Source organism: Macaca nemestrina, unplaced genomic scaffold, assembly GCF_043159975.1.
Source record: "Macaca nemestrina isolate mMacNem1 unplaced genomic scaffold, mMacNem.hap1 Scaffold_69, whole genome shotgun sequence".
Classification (NCBI taxonomy): domain Eukaryota; kingdom Metazoa; phylum Chordata; class Mammalia; order Primates; family Cercopithecidae; genus Macaca; species Macaca nemestrina.
The window spans coordinates 91,754-112,114 of NW_027257854.1; the positions used below are offsets into that span (position 1 = coordinate 91,754).

Here is a 20,361-nt window from a genome sequence, read left to right on the forward strand (position 1 = left end):
TATGAACTGAGAAACAGTGAACAAACCCTGAATTGGTTAGCACTGGTTCCACGGCCACTTCTGCCGTGGTTGGAGTCATTCATAATAAAATGTGCTGGACTCCTATGCAGAGCTCTGAATTTCAGAGGCCCTTTAACTCGGCAGCTAACCAGCCGCTTCCTTCAGAAGACATTTGAGTCCCCTTTACCTACCAGGGTGACCCTGGGAGTTTGAAGATGAGTGAGACAAGCCCTCCGTGTCTTGTGGATTTTACTGTCCAGAGGGGAGACAGATGTGGATGGTGAAGGGGGCCCTATCAGAGGTCAGCGCACGTCAGTTTGATTTCTTCAGCACTTGCTGTGTTCAGGCGGTGCCCTGAGCCATGTGCAGAGCATCTGGGGACACTGCCCATGGCATCCCAGGCACAGCTAGCATCTGCGCCATCTTCATACTTGGCCTGAGTTTTGGGGAAGTACCGCGGACGGCTTCTGCCCTTGCTGGAGAGAGTTGGAAGTCAGGGCAGCCCTCCACAAGGAGATGATCGCCAGCTGATTCCTCAAGAAAGAGAGGTGGTCCCCACATGGGCAGAGCAGGGCAGCATGCACAGACCTGGGTGTGGGGTTCTGGGGCATGTGAATCTGAGTGGGGTCTGCTGGGAGACTGCAGGGGTGAGGTGTGAAGGCAGTTGGAATTGACAGGATAAATGATCACTAAGGCGATGCTGGGAAAACATAAAATTGGGACCCTCTGGGGTAAACGTGGACTTAGGGTGACCCTGGGCGTGGGTGTTTTCAGGCTCTGAAGGCAGAGATTTAGGAAATTGGGGCAGAGCCGAGCCCTAGATGAGGGTGAAGACCACCCTTGGGAAGTTGAATGAGACAGGGGTGGAAACCCAGTGAATGTCGTGGGGTCAGTCCAGGAGGAAGGCAGCAGAGGAGACCGGTGCCTTCCTCAAAGGCCCCGTGGGGCCTGCCTCTCAAAGTGCTGGGATTACAGGCATGAGCCCCTGCTCCCTGACGATACTTTTAAAATTTCTAAGCTACTCTCTCTCATACCCACTCCCGTATTTTTTTTTTTTAGACTAGGTTTATGGCTATATTTTTTCCAAGGGAACCAAACAGTTACCTGTTTGAAGTACAGAGAACACCGTGTTTAAAAACTGAAAATGCCAATTTGCATAGAAGTTTCGAAATACCCAGTTGTTTTGAGCCTTGCATTGCAGTGTCACTACCTGCTCTTAAATTTCTACACGATGTATAGATAGTGAGGCAAGGACGGCTCGTACATCTTCAGGTTTCGATTCTACTAACTTGGGCTATATTTTCATTTATTTTGGCACATCTGTGGGTGTGGCAAGCAAGGCCAGGGTATTTATTTTGAAGCTTGTCCAATAACAGTTGGGAAGATTTTCACATTTTTAGAATTTTCATAGTAATAGTTATAATTTACAAAGAATTTAAAATTGTGTAGTCATTATTTTGCTTTTTTCTAGATATGCCCTGAAACAGGGTTGCTAACTATCATTCTACATCACAGGATTCAGAACAGTACCATTTTGGAGCAGATGCCTGTAATCGAGGAATTCCACCTAGTCAGTTCACTTTAAACTTGTTTAAAAGATTTTCTTTATCCAAGTTGGCACCTGTGGCTATAGTTTGTTTTCACTGCTGAGGAATATTCCATGATGGAAACCCTAATTCACCTGTTTTTCATATCGGTGGACATTTGGATTGTTTTGGGAGGGTGTGTATGTCTATTCAGCCTTCGTTTTTTCAGGATTTTTTGTAGAAGATAATGTAACAGTTTAACATCCTCTGCTACGGAGCCAACACGAACCCTGATGACAGCCACACAGACTCTCACACAGACTCTCAGGCCTTGTTACCAACGCACAGAACCATTTTCTTAAGTTGAAACCCAGTAGCAGAACCTGAAGCCATGTGAACGGGTCCTCCGATCTTACACTTGGAATTCACTTTTTATTACTATGTCTGCTGATTAGGAAGCATATCAATTATACAGAAATCTGAGAATATAAAATTATACGTTTACGACAGAAAAAAACTTATTTAATATTCCAGAACACATGGCTATGTTTTTCCCTCATGGCCCACCACTGTTTTCTTTGCTTGAAATGGGAAATGATACTTGAAGGCGGTTTTCTAGCAACTGTTAGACTGGCATAGTTCTTTGGAGACAGAGGATGTAAAGCACATGGAGAATTTCTGTTTGTGGAATGTGATTTCCCGGTCACCTCATTCAGGCTGCCGCCACCTTCCCCTCTGGCCGCCTGCATCATGGGACGTCTGAGGAGGTCCCTGTTTCATCCTCTGGAAATTCTGAAAAGGAAAGAGAGGAGGGCGTGCAGGGTGTGGTGCATTTGTGTTGGTCCTTCCAGCTTTTATTTGGAGTCTCGGCTGCCTTGGTGGTTCCTGCCTTTATGTCCCTAGCTCGTGGCTTTTTCCTTGTGTCTAACTCACAGGCAGACCGATGGAAAGGAAAGTTGTATTCAGCCAACAGCTTGATCTTATTCTCAAGGCTCAAATCGACTGGGTATTTGGAGACTTCTGTGCAAATGGGCATTTTTGGTTTTTAAACACGGTGTCTTATTTGTACTTCAAATGGGTAACTGATTCTCTTGGAAAAAATGTAGCCATAAAACTGGTTCTTTAAAAAAAAAAAAAAAAAAAAAAGGGAGTGGGTGTGAGAGAGTGGCTTAGAAATTACACCAGTAATGGTTGGGCCTGGTGGCTTACGCCTGTAATTCCCGCACTTTGAGAGGAGGAGGCAGGTGGATTCCCTGACGTTAGGAGCTTGATACCAGCCTGGTCAACATGGTGAAACCCCGTCTGTACTGAAAATATGAAAATTAGCTGGGCATGGTGACAGGTACCTGTAATCCCAGCTACTTGGGAGGCTGAGGCAGGAGAATCACTTGTACCCGGGAGGCAGAGGTTGCAGTGAGCCGAGATCACGCCACTGCACTCCACCCTGGGCGACAGAGCAGAAACTCCATCTCAAAATAGGAAAAAAAAAAAAAAAAACACCCCGGTAATGGAAACCTGATTGCGTCATCTGTGATGGAGATGGCAGATTATTTCATTTTTAGTGACAGGATGAATTGGATATGTTTGCAGTATTCATCTTGACAAGGGAAATGGTGAGAACCAAATGTGCCTCCCAGCTTGGGTCTCGCCGTTGGCAGAAGACCCTGGCGGGCAACAGACTGGAGACTCGGAGACCGAGGGGAGAATTCTCATGCCATGATGCTGGTGCAGTGTGCGCTTCTGGACTCCTGCTGGAGGGAGCGGCCCCTTTGCCTTGCAGGCTTTGGTGCTGTGGAGACCTTAGGACCTGCCCCTCCTGGCACACCTTTGGGTGTGGCGAGCAGTGCCAGGGCTGAGGCACAGGTGCTGAGCCCGGAAAGTGGGACGAGAGAGGCTGCACACGCCGGCAGGCGTCTGCTCCAGCAGCCGGGGGTTTCCGCAAGGGGGCGGGGCGTTGGTTTTCCTCCTTGAATTTGGGTGAGGAGGGTGTCCTGGGGTGCTGTGTCTGCACTTGTGTTGCTCTGAGGTCAAGTTGTGGCCCCGAGTCCCTGTCCCTCTGCCAAAGTGAGGGTTTGCCCATTTTCAGGTCAGATTTCCCTTGGGTCTGGGTCTCTAGGAGTGGGGCACATTCGAAGGGGGCGTGAGCACGGTGGACGTGTGTGGGCCTCTTCCTCTCCCCTCAGCTCCTGGGCTGTGTGTGAAGAGCTGCCCAGCGGAATCACTCTCCTGCCTGGTGTTTCATTCACCAGAAATCGTTCTCACTGTGGACTGTTGAGTCAAATGTAATCCAGGAATGGAACGTGCTGTTGCTGGATGCCACACACAGCATCAGGAGCTTAGTTGGGGATTATATGATCTGACCCCACACCTTAAAAGTAAAGACTATAGTTGTCAGGCGTCTGAGCCCAAGCCAAGCCATCGCATCCCCTGTGACTTGCAGGTATATACGGCCAGATGGCCTGAAGTAACTGAAGAATCACAAAAGTGCAAATGCCCTGCCTGGACTTAACTGATAACATTCTACCAGAAATAAGTGAAAATGGCCGGTCCTTGCCTTAAGTGATGATTTGTGTGTGTGTGTGTGTGTGTGAAATTCCTTTTCCTGGGTCATCTTGGCTCAAAAAGCTACCCCACTGAGCACCTTGTGACCCCCACTCCTGCCCGCCAGAGGACAAGCCCCCTTTGACTGTAATTTTCCTTTACCTATCCAAATCCTATAAAACAGCCCCACACTTGCCTCCCTTCGCTGACTCTTTTCAGACTCAGCCCGTCTGCACCCAGGTGAAATAAACAGCCATGTTGCACTCACAAAGCCTGTTTGGTGGTCTCTTCACATGGGCGTGCATGACAATAGTTAAGAGGATACTGAAGTCTTTGGCAGCTCCAACAACTTTTTCAGTTTGTGTCAGGACATTTTAGGCAGAAGGAAAAGCTTGCTTAGAGAATCTTACAGAAATGTTTGGTGCAGGGCCATTAACTCGTGGAATAAATATGTAACTTTCCATGGAGGCCCTCTGGAAAGAGATGCACTTTGAGTGCACCCTGGCCTGCTCGCTCCAAGAATCGGCCGTGTCACCCCACTTTCCGTGGGTCTGCAGGTGTGCGTGGTCCATTGCCCTGCACTGTGGCCATGGAAGGGAAGATGATCTGGAATGTTGGCGACAGTTATCAGTGTGTGTTGATGTGTGCTGCTTTCTACAGGGAAGAATATTTCTGTTTAATAAACATCTCATCAGGATGATGACTGCAAGATATTTGAGTCTCATTCAATAGTGTCTCTGGGTTCCTTCTGTTTTTAATCTTTCTAGCACTAGGCAAGTGAAGACATGGAAAGTAAAAACTCATCGAACTTGTAGAGACATGGTGTTGTGTAGGAGCAGACTGTAGCCTCTGGCTCTGTTTTTAAAGATTGTAGTAAACCTCTTACCTGGCGTGGTCAGGTTGTAAATTATCTTGTTTAATCGAAATGTGTATGAGTCAAAGCTGGCGCCTGCATTGTTGATGAAATACCAGATTTTAAGGGAATATTTCAATGTGCCGTAAGATACCAACAAAGTTCCTCACTGAGGTTCGGCGCGGGTTCGGAGGAGCTGGGCCTTAGGTCACCGGAGTCGTCTCTGGGAGCAGATGTTCAGTGTGGGCATTAGTCACTTAGCCGTTCCAGAGCCGAGGAACAGCTCTCTGTGATGGTTTTCGGAACCTGTATTTAGAGTCAGTTTGTCCCACTTGACTCGAAGTTGCCGCGCAATTTCAGACCTTTGCCTCCACCGTGCGCTCGTTTTCTTGTCCCCTGATAACTGCCTCGGTTGCCCCGGCCTGACATTTGAGCCTCGTCGTTCATGGACACAGGCTCCGTGGTGGGGCCAAGGCCGCGACTCCGGCTTGCACAGTTCCGTGCCTCTCACCATGGTTTATCACATCACTCCCAGGATCTCCCGTTTAAAGGAAGAGTGTCCCTTTCCTGCAGGCCCTGTGTGGTGTGGAAACCACCCCTACCTACCTTTCTCCCGTTTGAACTGTACCGTGAAGCTATTTCTGTCCTAGCCAACCGTCAGAATTTAAGGAACAGTAATTGAAGTAACTTACCACATGCTTCTCAGCAGTTCTTTATGAATTTCATTCTGTTGTGAAATTATTGCAGTTTTCACAGCTATGCTGGTCTCAGGTTGTGGCCCTTGAAATGAATTGTCTTCCCCATTGTGTGTTGAGGTTGTGCCTGGGAGATGTTGAGGCCTCACCTCTGCTTAGGGCAGTGGCTTTGCTCTCCTGACAAGAGAAATAATCTTTTTTAGAGCATTTCTAATGTGGTTTTTGCTTCCAGACAGAATTACTTTTTTCATAGAGACAGCCACTAAAGTCATAAATTATGCTCAGGACGGACACACGGGTCAGCTGACAGAATGAAGTCCAGACCAGATCCAAAGAGGCAAAAGCAGTTCAGTGGAATTTGAGTCTTTTCAACAAATGGTGCTGGAATTATGGGACAGCTGTATGCAAAAGAGTGAAAAGAGGGAGAAATTTCTGTATGAAAATTAAGGTGGACCATAGCCCTGAATGTAAAATACCAAACTACACAACCTGTAGAAGAAAGGGAAATTGTCGAGACCTAGGGTGAGAGCTCTTAGCCATACCATGATGCATAATCAAGGAAGAAAACAAGTAGGTAAGACTCATCAAAATTAAACTTCTAATATAAAAGACACCCCTAGGGAATTGAAGAGACACATTTTCGATAGATGGGGAGAAGATGTCTATGAACCATGCAGCCGGCAAAGGACTCGTATCCAGAATGCACAGGACTCCCACGGCTCATGACAGAGAACAAACTACCTGACTTTAAAGCGGAAGAGACCTGAACAGATGCTTCGCTGAGAAGGACGGGAGGATGGCCCGAAAGCATCTGAAATGACCTTCAGCGTGACTGGTTGCACCGAGATGTGCACCGAAGCCGCAGTGAATTTGTTCACACCCCTGCTGGATCGCCTGACTAAGGTCTTCCGACAGCCCCAGGTGCTGGTGAGGACAGGCAGTCGGGACTCCTGTGCGATGCTGGGGTTCAGCATGGTGCAGACAGCTTGGCGGTTTCTTATAAAACTGAACTCACACAAACGTGGGGCCAGGTGACCCCAATCCTGGGTATTTACCCTAGAGAAACAGAAGCTGATGTTTAAGAAAAACTGTGCCCAGATGTTAATAGCGCTGTCTGTAGTTGCCCAAAACAGGTTACAATGTGCCACAGCCATACGTGTAATAATAAACACCCAGCAGCCCCGAGGCCTGGCTGTTGATCACAGAACACCCTGGGTGCACCTCCAAGCACGATGCCCAGGAAATCATGATTTTGTGAGTGTTTTGCCACAACACTCGCAAAAGACAGACCCGGGGGATGGGAGAACACAGAGAGGGTGGTTGCTGGGAATGGGAGGTATGCTTATAAGGCCCCGTGAGTGGGTTTGGGGCTGTTGGACTGTTCTGCTTGTGTGATGATGATTGTGGGAATATGTGTGCCGAAATTCACAGAACTGAACACTGTCCACTTTACAGTAATTTTTAAAAAGTGGCAATAGGTTCATTTTCAGGACTGTTTTTAATTGAAGATGGAGTTTGCCAATGATTCATTAGGGCAAGCCTGTCTCAAGAGTTGGTAGACGATTCGTTAGAGGCCTGTCTCAGGGCCGTTGGGATGGGATGGGATGGGATGGGATGGGGATGGGGATGGGGATGGGGATGGGGATGGGGATGGGGATGGGGATGGGGATGGCCTGTTGCGGGCAGTAGCATGGGGCATGGAAAGGATATTGGCAAGGAAACACATAGAATCCTTTGAGGAAACGTGTGTTTCTAACTTGCTATAAGATAGAATTGGAAATTGTAACAGTTTTGTTTCCTAGAGTCTTGGTAGAATAGGGAAGACAGTGTAATAAAAGCTAATTTTGAAATGAAGAATTTGAAAGATTTCAACAGCAATAGCTCTAGGAAGTCACCCTGGAAATGTTTTTAAAGATGTTCAGTAGCGATAGCTCTAGGAAGAGTCACCCTGGAGTTGCTTCTTGAGCATTGGTTTCCTGGCTGTATCTTCCGGCTTTCATTTTTGAGTTTTGCTGTGAGTTGGGGATGTGTGGAAATAGCCATCCCCAGGTGTTGGGTAGGAGTGGTCCTGCAGGGGGGTGCACGTGCCCTGAGGCCTGAGGCACTGTTTCCACCTAGCTTGGAACATGGGGACTCTTGTCAGTGGCTGGAGTAAGAGTACCAGCCTGGCAGGCTGGGGGAGCCCCGGGGTGGTCTGGGCACTGTCCTCCCTGCCTGCAGGATGGCAGCTGGAGGAGCTTGAAGGCTGCCTGCCTCGTGGCTGTCAGCGCAGCAGCTCCTCCTGGCCCTGGAGCAAGCTTTGGGTCCATGAGTCTCTGCGCCAGGACTTGCATCCTGGGACCTCCGCCACTGTCCTGAGGGCCCTGGTGCCACTTTCCCAATGGGACCCAAGCCTCAGGCAGCTGCGACCCCAGATTTGGTTGCTTTCCCTGCCGTCTCATTCCAGCACCAGTGCTCACCTCACTCAATGTAGAGCCTCAGGTTCCTTCAAGATCCCCAGAGACGGAATCTCCAAATTTTACAAGATAGTTGGCGACAAGATTTGAGTGGCACTGATTTAAATCGGCTTCCAGAGTTTAAGTTCCCAAGACACAGTCCTGCTCCTTCCCTGGCGTCATCCTGTGTGGCTGGTGTGGATGTGGGTTTTCCGGAGGGTGGGGTAAGGCAGGTCAGCAGCAGGGGAATGGCTCATTATTGATCGCTCAATGCCTTGAGGATAACTGGGATTAATGACCTTTATAGGGCTGTAGGTTTGGGGTGTGTGTGTGTGTGTGTGTGTGTATATATATATATGTATGTGTGTGTGTGTGTGTATGTGTGTGTGTGTGTGTATATGTGTGTATATATATGTGTGTGTGTGTGTGTATATATATATATTTAAACGAGGTGGACACGGTTATCACTGCATTTTTCTGACATGAAACGTGGAGAGCAGAGGGTTTAGGAAACTCCTGAAGCCACACTGTCAGTGGGACCCGGGCAGTCTGGCCTTAGACCCTGCACTGTTTGCCCCTCGCCACGCTGTCAGCAGACCCGGGTGGTCTGGCCTTAGAACTCATGCTGGTTGCCCCTCCCTGCCACGTTATGGGGTTTTTCCTGTCTCTGGGCAGCATTTGATAGCTTGTGAAACAAGACCAAGACTTACTATGAGTGGATATGCCATTATCTGATATCCAGAACGTTTCCTGGACCTGGTGTTGCCGATGTCACGTAAGGGGAGGTAAAAACGTTTTCACTGTGGTCACTGGGGCTCCTGAAATGGTGTTTTTCCCAGTGAAAATTTGCTCATAAAAATCTGTTAACTCAATACTTTGTGAACAGGAAGAAGTGTGTTGGGCTCTAGTTAAATGTCTCAGAGCCACAGAAGTAAATGAGGGCACCTTCCGAGCACAGCCTCCCTGAGGAGGCCAAGGATGTTTGCCTGGAGGTTTTGCCGTGAAGCAGGACTCGGGCAGGGCTGGTCTGCCTGGAGAGGCCTCTGCCAGATGTAGGTTAGTTGAAGTAGTTGAGGGGTGGTGGCGTGAAGTCGGTGGTCCCCGAGGAAGCCCCTAGCAAGGCCGGTTTCCGTGGGATGGAAGACTGCCGTTCAGTGGCTGTAATCCTGGCTTCAGGGGTCTGACATACAATCCTGTACTTGGATTCTTGGATCCCAGCCAGGTCAGATGGCCCTGAAAGGACATTCAGACTGTGATGGCTGCACCCATTCTCAGCATCTGTAGGGTCTCCTTTGTGTGTGTGTGTTTCCATTTTCTTTCAGCACAATTTCTCTCTCCCAGTGAAGTCGTGAGAAACAGAAGGAAACATGGAATGAAGATGTGATTGAGGAAAGTGTGGTGTGGTCTTTGACCTTATTTTGCTTTTGTTGGTGCTCAAGAACTGCACCTGACCTCAGAGCTGAGCGTTTCTGCCAGGAGGTCCTGCCTTTTATCCTACCTCGAAGCCTGTTGAGACACTCCAAGAAGTTTCGTTAACAAGTTGCCTTTTCCTTTTACAGCAGTTGGATATATTTGCAGCAAAACAAAGGAATAACCCCCCAATATGGTGATGAAATGCATTTAAGTATAGATAACATTCAGTCTTGAAGGGCCTGGGATTTTAATCATCTTTGGGTCATGTAACAAGTGGTGTTGGTGATTAAAATCTCCTGACAGCCTTGTTCTGCCACGTTCTTCAGTTTTGAATGATGATCTTCCTGGTTGTACCTTGGAGGGGCATTTGTGTCAGTAGAGAGCAGAGTGGTGGTTCCCAGAGGCTGGGAAAGGACAGAGGTGAGGCCCCTGAAGGTCGCTGGTCTTCCTGGTTTAGGGGCTCAGCCACCTTCCTGTGTCCGTGTAAATTATATCCAGGATAATTTTCACTCGCCCCACTTGAGTTGAGCATTGGAGCTTCAGGATGTGTGTGCCCACATCACCTGGGCTGTGATCCTGGAGTTGGGTGAGACATTCCCGGGTTTATAGAATTACTCTGAGATGATTGAAAACAGAAGCACTTGAGGCATTCGTAATGCTATTTCTTGAACATAACTTAGGTTCAGTTCTTCAGAAACATTTATCTGAGGAAGCATCTATAATTTTTGTTTTGTGCCACTCAGTGCTAGAAAGAATTGTGCAACACTCAAGTGAGTGGCATTATTCCTCTCCCTCCACCATGCAAGCAAGATTAAAGGTACCTCTGGCTCCCCTCAATCTTCTCGCCTGCAGGGCGCCTGGCGTGGCAGTATGCTTTCTTCTGTCTTCTTTTTGGGGAGAATCAGTCGTGTTTGTGTGTGCTGCTCAGCTCAGCCTGGTGCAGTTGTGTGGGTGAGGAGCTTGGTTGCTAGGTGACCCTCCCAGGCCTGCCTCCCACCTCCCTAGGCCTTGTTCTAAACTGACAGATAACCAGTGTGTTTTGGGAGAGGACAGCAGCAGGGCAGGAGAGAGTTTGTTCAGAGTTTCTCCTCGCACTGACGTTTGAGCCTTCATCCAGCCTGGGCCCTTCTACAGAGCTGCCTTTGTGTGTTGCAAACCACTCCCTCCCAGTAACCGTGCTTTCAGAGGTTTGGAAATGTGACTGAACTCATCTTCAATTTAAAGCATACTATTAAATTTTAGTGTTGAAACTGATGTATTTTATGGCCTTTATTTGATTTCTCTTGATTTTTTTCCCCCATATGAGACATGGCATCTTAAGGGAGACGGCCTGGTGTTGGCCCTGTTTCCTAAGGATGGAAGTGAATTCTGAAAGCCCTTTATGTAGGCAGTGAAATAATCAGGGAATCGTTATTATAGCTATGCCTGTCCATGTAAAGCGAGCATGACTCATAAGCAGAAAAAAGTGCAGCCCGGGGGCAAGGTGAGCCCTAATGCTGCCTGTGCCTCGCCTCCCTGCCATGAGGAGCGGAAGTACAAGCGCAGGTAGTTGAGTTAGCCTCCAAGCCCAGCCTGCGCCCCCCTCACATCCCTCTGCATCTGCAGGGGCACAGGCCGTGTTGCCACTCCTCGCTCAGTGCCACGGCTGATGCGTCAGGAATAGGGGGTACTTGTCCCCCCATTGCTCGGTGCCAGGGATGATCTGTCAGGATCCCTCGTGCTCATCTGATCGTTATGTCTTCATCACCAGCCTCCTGCTGGTAACGGGCTTGTTATTACCTTGATATGGGTAATAACATACCCATACCAACGTATGTAGTAACATACCCATACCAACGTATGTAATAACATACCCATACCAAGGTGTTGTGGGGTGGTGCTCAGTCCTCCGAGGGAGGGAATTGGCCCTTAGCCGATTCATATTCAACAGGACCGGGAAATGGGTTCTTGTTCCATGTCCTGGATGCCGGGAAGTCCTTGTCCTGGACCCTGTAATGCCCGGGGTCTTCCTGAGAAACGCTGGTGCCACTGGAACACAGCCCGGCCTCCTCCAGTTTCTCTGCTTTGTAACTGCACTTGTGTTTAGCAGGTCTTCAGGACTTAGACGCTGCTTGGTGTGAGCCAGGTTTTGTGTGGAAAGAGGACAGGTCCGAGCCGGCAACCAACCAGCCCAGAACCATCTTTTATGCTTCCAGATTCTGTGGCCAAAACTTACCCGTGGATATTGAGGGTGATGCATTTCTGCTCCAAGACGTGTGTGGACTCAGCTGGAGGGATAGAAAGGACGTGGAGCCTCTTCACTCCTGGCCTGGGCTTGGACCTGCTGTGTAGCCTCTCAGTGGCACCAGGGCCCCCTTGTGTCACAGCGGCCTTGGGTTGCTGGCACTGCCCCAGGATGTCCCAGGCTTCATGATGTCCAGGCTCCCCTGGCATAGCGGCCTCAGGTGGGTGGCACTGCTCTGACGGACATCCCAGGCTTCATGATGGTAGGGCCTCCTTGTGCCATGGCGGCCTCGGGATGGTGGCACTGCCCCAAGGTGTCCCAGGCTCCAAGGCCAGTGTTCCGTCCAGCGAAGGGAAGTTGTACTGTAAGGTCTAGTCTCGGAAGATGCCTGGGGTCCTATCCTTCGGAGTGGTCCTACACTCACCACAAATCAAGCCAGGGGAGGCCCTGCCAGAATTTGCAGGTGTGTTTCAGGTCATCCAATAAGGCCTCTTTTATTTTGGGTTAGTCAGGTATATAATTCTTTTTCTCTTTGGTTTTTTTGAGACAGGCAAAAAAAAAAAAAAAAAAAAAAACCAAACCTTTTTGTTGCCCAGGCAGTGGTGTGAGCACGGCTTACTACAGCCTCAACCTCCCAGGCTCAAGCAATCCTCCTGCCTCAGTCTCCTGAGTAGCCAGGACCCACAGGCACATGTTCCACGTGTCCCAGTGCCTGATTATTTTTGTATTTTTTGTAGAGATGGAGTTTTGCAATGTTGCCCAGGCTGGACTCGAACTCCTGGCCTTATGCGGTCCAGCTGCCTCAGCCTCCCAATGTACTGAGATCACAGGCATGAGCCACCGTGCCTGGCCAAGTGTGTTTCTAATTTCAAAGTTAAGAGTACCCAGAGTCAGTTAATGACGTCTCTACTAGAACATGCTGCTTATAGTACATTAGGAAAAATCCAGAACTTGGAAAAGGGGCTGGACAGACACAGCCCTTCGAGGTTGTCTGATGAACCCCTGGGGTCTTTAACCATCTGCAGGGATGTACCATGTCAGACTCACTCTTGTCGACGGGCTGAAGCCCAGGTTTCATGAGGTTATGTGTCGGCTTGTAGTCCTTTCTCTGGCAGAGATGCGAGTGACTTCTGCTCACTGAGAGGCTCATCTCAGGGACTTCATGGCCTGAGGGACGGCAGCCTATTTGAGCTGATCGAGCAATCTCGCGCTACCCTTATTTTCTGAAACGCCTATGAGTGACTTCTCATCCGGTCTTTGAAGCGGCTTCATGCCTGCGCTCCTTGTTAATGATTGAATGCTTTTTTTGACACCTTGTCCCCTTTCTTTGGGGTGTTCCAGTCTCAGTTCTCATGTGCTCTGCTTCTACGGGAAGTTCTGAAGCTGCTGAGTGTAGAAAGCACTGAGGAGGCTGTGGTCCCACCCCTGTGAGTCTTCCAGACATCATCCTCTCCCCTTGGCGAGGCAGCGTCCATGGCACACCGAGGAGGCTGTGCTCCTGTCCCCCGTGAGCTTTCCAGGAGTCCTCATCTCCCCTCCAGGGGGACGGGAGGAAGCTTTCAAACCCTTCTTAAACTTGTTTTCATGTCTTTGTTTTAACAGATTTCTTTGCATCGTCTCCCTTATCCAGAAGTGAGGGTGAACGCTGAGTTATTCACGGGAGTCAAGAAACCACACGCAGCCCAAAGAGACGTTTTTTTCCCTGAAATGATTTGTGTGTGTTCACCTTAAAATGCAACTCAGTAAAACAGGTGTGTTTTGAGGAATGACTTTAAATTACCCAGGTAAAAATGTGACAGTCAAATGTCATCGTCTCTGCGGGTGTCCACAACCCCCTTCTGTGATTGCGTGTGAGTTTGTGACTTGTGGTTGTTTTTGAGGAAAGAAAATCTGTTACTGAGGACTTCAGAGGGTGTGCTGGGATTGTGTAGGGTGGACATCGGGGGCTTCAGTGTGTGGCTTCCTTGAAGAACTTCAAATTAACGCTGAGAGTCCCTACTCCAAAATGCTCTGAAACCTGAAACATTCCGAGGTTCCCCATGACACTTGAAGGAAATGCTTTTCGGAGCACTTTGGATTTCAAGCGGGGGATGCTCAACTGGAAATTGAAATATTGCAAGACCCTTCTGGCCCCAGGAGCTTGGATAAGGACATGGAGGGGGCCTGTGCCCGGTGTCCCTGGAGTGTGAGGCAGACTGGGCTCGCTGGACTGGTTTTTGTAGGAGCCACAGAAGGGAAAGAGGGTCAAAGTGGCCACGCCTGGCTCCTGAGAAGTCTGGACCAGAAGGAGGTGTGCACAGAGGGCAGCAGTTGAGTCCCCAGCATCCGGGGCTCCTGTCCCTGGTGGAGTTGAGAGCCTCCTCTACTTGTGGCCTCTCCCCTGTCAGCAGCCACTGAGGCCTGAAGGGAGAGGGGGCTGAGGAGAGGAGGGAAGGATAGGCCTACTTCTGGAGAGGGCCAGCATCGGCCTGTGCTAGCCTCCTGTGTTACTCCTGCATCCAGGGTGCACGGCCATGCCTCGTGGTGTAGTGCTTCCCGGGATGCACAGTACTCTTGTCTGCAGTAACGGCTTTGTCTCCGACCCTTGGAGGCAAGTTACCTTTTTCCCCAGTGAAAAGAGGAAAAAAATCTTACAGAAATGCATTTGTTCTAATGTCTATTTTCCGATAAGACATGGTCGCTTAGGCTAAATCTTTGGGAGGTCAAGGCAGGAGGATCACTTGAGGCCAAGGGGTTGAAGACCAGCCTGGACAACATAGCAACACCCCATCTGTATAACAGAAAAATTAGCTGAGTGTGGTGGTGCGTGCCTGTGGTCCCTGCTACTCTGGAGGCTGAGGTTGGGAAGATCACTTAAGGCTACAGTGAGCTGCGATTGCTCCACTGTACTCGAATCTTGGCGACAGAGCCAAGACCCAGTCTCAGAAAGAAAAGTTAAAAAAAAAATCCAGAAATGTCATTTTCTTTTTAAACCATCCCAAAAGAAAAATCGGTTTTTTCTAAGAATGTAAAAGGAAAGTGATACAATTGTTTTTCTTTTTCAAATATTTACAGTAGTCCATCCATGTCATCTCTCATCTCTCATCTCATTACAGAGCAGCAGGTTTCTTTGAGGTTAGTGGTGTTTCTCTGTATCGCACCTTGGAGAACAGCCAGCATGAAACCTCTTACCAGGATCATGCACATTGTTTGTAGTCCCAATTAAAATCCTCTCCAGAGACGCCTGTGCTGCTTATTATAGCAGAACTTTGGTTGCGCTGAAATGTGCATTCAGCTAATGGTTTTAAGTTCATATCTGAGATGATGCTGTATAATTCCTGAAGCATATGGGATCAGTAATGATTGAAGATAATTCTGGCTGATGTCAGTTAGAGGATATTTTTCACTTCAAGTTAAAACTTCCTTCGTGATAGTCATTTTGGGATTCATTTAACTATGCTTTATTTCATAGCTCAAATTTTCATTAGTCATTTCATAACATAGGATTTTGAAAGCAGATTTGGCAAAATCTGTCTAACAAAATGCTTGCTTATGACGTCCCAAGGAACAGCACTCAGAATTGCTGGTAACTGTGGTACATTTTAAGGCTGATGATAGAAGTCACTTGAACAGGAAGGGGTGCTTTGTGAGGCAGATGGGGTTTGAACCCCGACCCTCCTGATACACCACCCTGACCCTGGCCTTCTCTCCTCTCCACTGGGAGATGAGAAGGGTGCCAGCATCCACCTCACAGGCCATCCTGAGAACCCGGGACTAAGGGCTTGTGTTCCTCTTGCAGGTGGCGCAGATGTGGGGGCTTGACGATATACACACTGCAGGCTGCCAGTGTCGGGGTAATATAGTTTTAGTCATAAAGGTGGGATTTGCTTTGCTCCCCTGCAGACCAGGTGCAGTGCTGCTGTTGTAGCAGGTGTGTGGATCCTCTTGGGTGGTCCTTAGGTGGACAACAAGTCACCGATTCGGATTCCCAGTGTTAGATGTGAGGGGACCATGGACCTCATGTGTTCAGAGGGGAGGAGTAAAAAGCTTCCCTTGTAATTCCAGGACTGTCTTATCCCAGGAATGCCAAACCACTGGCTTTCACCTGACGCTGTCGTAGGTGACACTGTATGGAAATGAGGACTCATGTTCCGCATACCTGAGCCAGTACCGTCTCCCTCCAGGGCCGTGGCTGAGCCCTCCTGATTTCGCTGGGTTGCCAGCCTGGGGATCTGTAAGCCCAGTGACGTCTCTGGTCTTGGCCCCCGCTCCCCGTGGGGACAGGAGGTGGCTTCAGGGAGGCTGGTGATGAATGCCTGAATGAAGCTGACTTCTGACTGCAGTTCTCTCTAAGGGCTTCCCCGGGTGTTAGATGTCAGTAAATGACACCTGTGTGTGGATCTCATGCGATGAGAGAAACAGTGGGGGAAACCAAAGCTTGTGGAGTCTGCAGGTTCTGGACTTGGGGTTGTGTGCACCTGTGTACTTGGTGAGGGGTGTGATATCTGGAATGACTGTGCAGGTGTGTCACGTTTGTGCGTGTGTGGTGAGTGTATTTAGCAGGTGTGGGTGGAGTGAGCATGTTCATGTGTGTCGTATGTATTTGAGGGTGTGTGTGGAGTGTGTACACGCATCATATTTGGTGAGTGTATTTGAGGGTGTGTATGGAGTGCATATATGCATTTGCGTGTATAGTATTGGGTGAAGGGGTGGCGTGTGTGGAGTAAGCATGCACACGTGTATGCTGTGTGTGGGGTTTCTACGTGGTCCTCCCCTGAGCCTGCTCCTGGGCCCTGCTGTCCTGGCAGCTTTACAGTTTGGTGTGTCTTTGATTCCCGAAGATTCCGGAACCAAATTCTGAAGCTGTGATCACAAACTTGCAGCCCTGGAGGACGCTGGCCCGTGGAGCCGGCACGAGGGTCTCTGTGCTGGCCTCTCCCTGGGCTCTGTCCACAGAAGAGCATGTCCGATGATTGAGCTGGGCGGGTCTGTGGCTCCCCAGCCTCGAGTCCGCCCTCAGTTCTGCCCCGCCTCTGTTTTTCTTGCTGAGGGGCTCTGGGAAGTGGAGCCTGGGATGGCGTTTTCACCCTGGGGTTGCTTCGCCAGCTGCCCAGGTGCTGGCTGCCTGAGGCCTGCTGCCGTCCTGGGTGGACGGGGCTGTCACGGGGACATCCCTGCACAGGAAGGCAGGTTTAGGAAGTGCCAGAGGTGAGTGGCTTCCTCCCACACTTGATTTTCTGGAAAGTTCTGGGTCTCATATTTTTCCCTAAGGGAAGTTAGAAACTGAGTTTCTCTGTAGGGGAACGTCTTTGCAGCGTCTGTTTGAATGTTCTCCAGGTGTGGAATACTCGGGGCCGTATGTGTTTGGGAACATCCGTGTCCTGAGCGAATTCAGTAGGGAATGGAGAGAGGCCTCCTGTCAGCTTGGCCTGTGTTTCCAGCTTGTTGAAAGTTGACGGCTGCTGGTATCCCAGGGAGAGTAAAACACTGGGTGTTGTGGGATGGGAACGTTCCCTCTGACAAGGTCAGTGGGAAAGCACCTAAACAAACGTCCCTGTTCTCTGGGCTCCTCGGGGTCGAGCTTGTTTTGTGGTGTTGAGGGAAAGCTACCCTTGTTCCTGTCCCTCACCATTTGAAAGGTGTCCAGGGCTCGTTCCTCTGGAGAGGTGATATACGTGAGTTGGGGGTCAGGTCGCAGGCTCCGAGGTTATTTGGGATCTGTCAACTGATTTCCTGAACGCACAGGTGCTTGGTAAAGATGTTTCTGATTAGCTAAAACATGTCAACAGGACGTGATAGCTGGTGGTTGTTTAAAGACTATCACAATTTTCCTGTTACTTTTTAAATGCCTGTTGAATAAGGAAGGATTCACATATTTTTCTTTTCCTGTCTGCATATTTGATATTTTGTTTTTTGTTTATGTGGGTGTGCAGTTAACAGGATTTAGAAGCAGTCTTAGCCCTGGGGAGACTTCAGGGCCGCCTCAGTCAGTGGTGAAGGGAGGCAGGGATTTGGGGGCTCCATTTGTTCCTCCATAGGACGGACACCAAGGGCCAGAGGTCAGCAATCTCAGTGAGGTCACAAAGACGGGCACACCCAGCACCCTGGCCCATGTGCCTCTCCTTCACGTTTGTCTCTGCTCAAAGCTGCTTTCCTGGGTCATCACGGGTGATCTCTAGGCGCATGCTTGGTTCTTGCAGAAGTGGTGTCTGGCTGTGGTCAGTGTGGGCCCTCAGGACTTCCATGTTTTTGGCTCACATTAATATTAGGCAGTGGTGTATGTTTGTTTTGGAGTGGTAGATCGGGTGGATTTTGGCTTTGCCAACTCATTTCATACCTGTTCTCCTAGTCACTGGGACCCTCTCGTAAGCCACATGTTTTCCTAGGTGCGGGGGCCCTATCATAAGCCGCGTGTTCTCCTGGGCGCTGGGACCCTATCGTAAACTGCATGTGAGGGATCTCGGAGGTGCTCCTTATGAGGATCCGATGCCTGACCTGAGGTGGAACAGTTGCAATTCAAAACCAGCCCCCAGAAAAATTGTCTTCCATGAAACCCATCCCTGGTGCCAAAAAGGCTGGGGGACAGCTGGCCTAACAGGCGCTAAGATGTCAGTAGATTTTTGGACTCGGGCCTCAGTTGAAGAGGATTCGATTTTGAAAGGTGGGGATTGAAGGCTTCTAAAGGGCAGGTTTTCATCTCCAGTGGGGCCTGGGCAGAACTGGGTAGAACTGACCCAGAAGCTGACAACTAGTCAGGCTGGCTCACTGCCTGTGTCCTGTGTGTGCAGCCTTGCTGTTTATTCAATTGTCTGGTGGTGGTGTGGATTCAATCCACAGCCTCATAGTAGTGGAACCCATTACTTCAAGGCTGACCTTATTTCACTTTATCAAAAAGACATGAAAATCATTTAGTATAAATCTTCCAGATACCTGTATCCTTTCTTTTCCCAGAGGCTTTTAAGTATTGCAACTTAAAAATCTTCAAAAATAACTTTAAAGGTAAACCTCTAAGTACATTTTTGATGGGCACCCTTGACAGCTTTAATATGTGAAGTAAATTCCCTTGACTTCTGTATTTCTGTTTGCAGAAGACTTTATATTTTGTCAACAGTGGCCACTGTTCGGTGACCATCATACCTGCCGTGTCTCATTTAGAAAGTTGGATGTGGATGTATTAACTGTTCAGACACACAAATACATGCGCTGTTTGTTTTTGGTTTTGATTTTTTGGGTTTTTTTTTCCCCCAGCTGAATTCAAGAAAGGGAAACAAGCAGAGTACGTACCCGAAAGCGTCTAAGTGGCTGGGTGGGGGATCTTACTATGGTGTTGGATTGTGTTCTGCCAGACATCGCTCCTTGAAAAGCTGACCCTGAAAGGGCTGGCATTGCCCTCACCCTGGGACATTCGTCTGTGTCACCAGAAAATGAAGAATCTGCCAGAGTACTGTGAGTCACATTCAGTCAGAACTCGATTAACTAAGAGGCTTTGTCTCAAAGGCCAAAACGTGAGGACACATTTTTAATTTTTAAGGAGCCCTTCGTCGTGAGTCAGTTCTGATGTGTATTGCATTAGGAAACCTCTGAACTTCCACGGTCCGGCCCCAGAACTCTGAGGGAAAGTGGTTGTGCCCTTCCCACTGTTTTTGTCACTAGCTTTATTCATTTCCTTAAAACCCTTTTTGTATGAGTTCTATTATAGTTTGAAAAAAAATTCACTTAGGTAGAACCGGAAGCGTTTCCGCAGTGTTAATACTCATGACGTGTTCTGGGTCTCGGTATATGTGTACTGCATAAATGTATATGTTTGTATGTGGTGTACCCATACTACGTGTATTTCCACTGTGCATGTATGTGCAATGTATAGGTATGTACACTACCTATGTGTCTTACACACGTGCATGCTGTAGGCATGCATGTACACGTGTATATGTGTATATGGGCACTATGGTTATATGCACACTACTTGGACACCTATCTGTTCTGCATGTGTACATACATGCATGTATTTAATGCCATATGCATACCTGTGTATGTACACCATGTGGTTATGTGCACATTATTTCTGCAGATGTATATATACATATGTGCACACAAGCATGCATGTATACTATGCACACTGAATAAACTTCTGGATATGTACACACTAATACATATACATGCTGCATATGTATGTACACTATTGTATATGTGTATATGCTTTATACGTTAGTATACTGATGTACATTGTATACATGTGCATATGTGTACACTGCGCATGTGTATGCATGCTGTCGTGCACCTACGTGCATTGGATAAGAATGTATGCTATATGCATGTGTATACATATAGCAAATAGCATACCTGTGTACATACGAATGTGCATGTGTATGCCATATGCATGTACATATAGGTTATAGTATACCTGTGCACACTGTATGCATATAGATGGGTGTACATGCTATGTATGTGCGTACATGTTAGCGTACCTATGTACATTTGCTATATGGATGTATGTATGCTCTATGTTTGTACACACGTAGTGAACTTATTTGTACACTATATATTTGGATATGTGTACACTCTATGCATGTACACTACATGGATTTGGATGTGTGTGCACTCTACGCATGTAGTGCACTTATGTACACTATACGTATTCGGATGTGTGTACGCTCTATGCAGGTACACATGTTACAGTGTACCATATATGTACACT

General features: G+C 48.5%; 1 protein-coding gene across 7 annotated transcripts in view; it reads left to right on the forward strand.

Moving 5' to 3' along the window:
• LOC139361614 (disco-interacting protein 2 homolog C-like) overlaps window positions 1-20,361 on the forward strand; it is a 133,697-nt gene that overhangs the window by 12,849 nt on the left and 100,487 nt on the right. For 2 of the 7 annotated variants that reach the window (XR_011619165.1, XR_011619166.1), the window contains exon 3: window positions 11,659-13,652. The exons of 4 other annotated variants lie outside the window; for them this stretch is intronic. The gene's annotated coding sequence lies outside the window, so the exon portion shown is untranslated. Of the gene's footprint in view, window positions 1-11,658; window positions 17,339-20,361 lie in introns of those variants that run through there. One more of the 7 variants, XR_011619167.1, reaches the window with a different exon arrangement.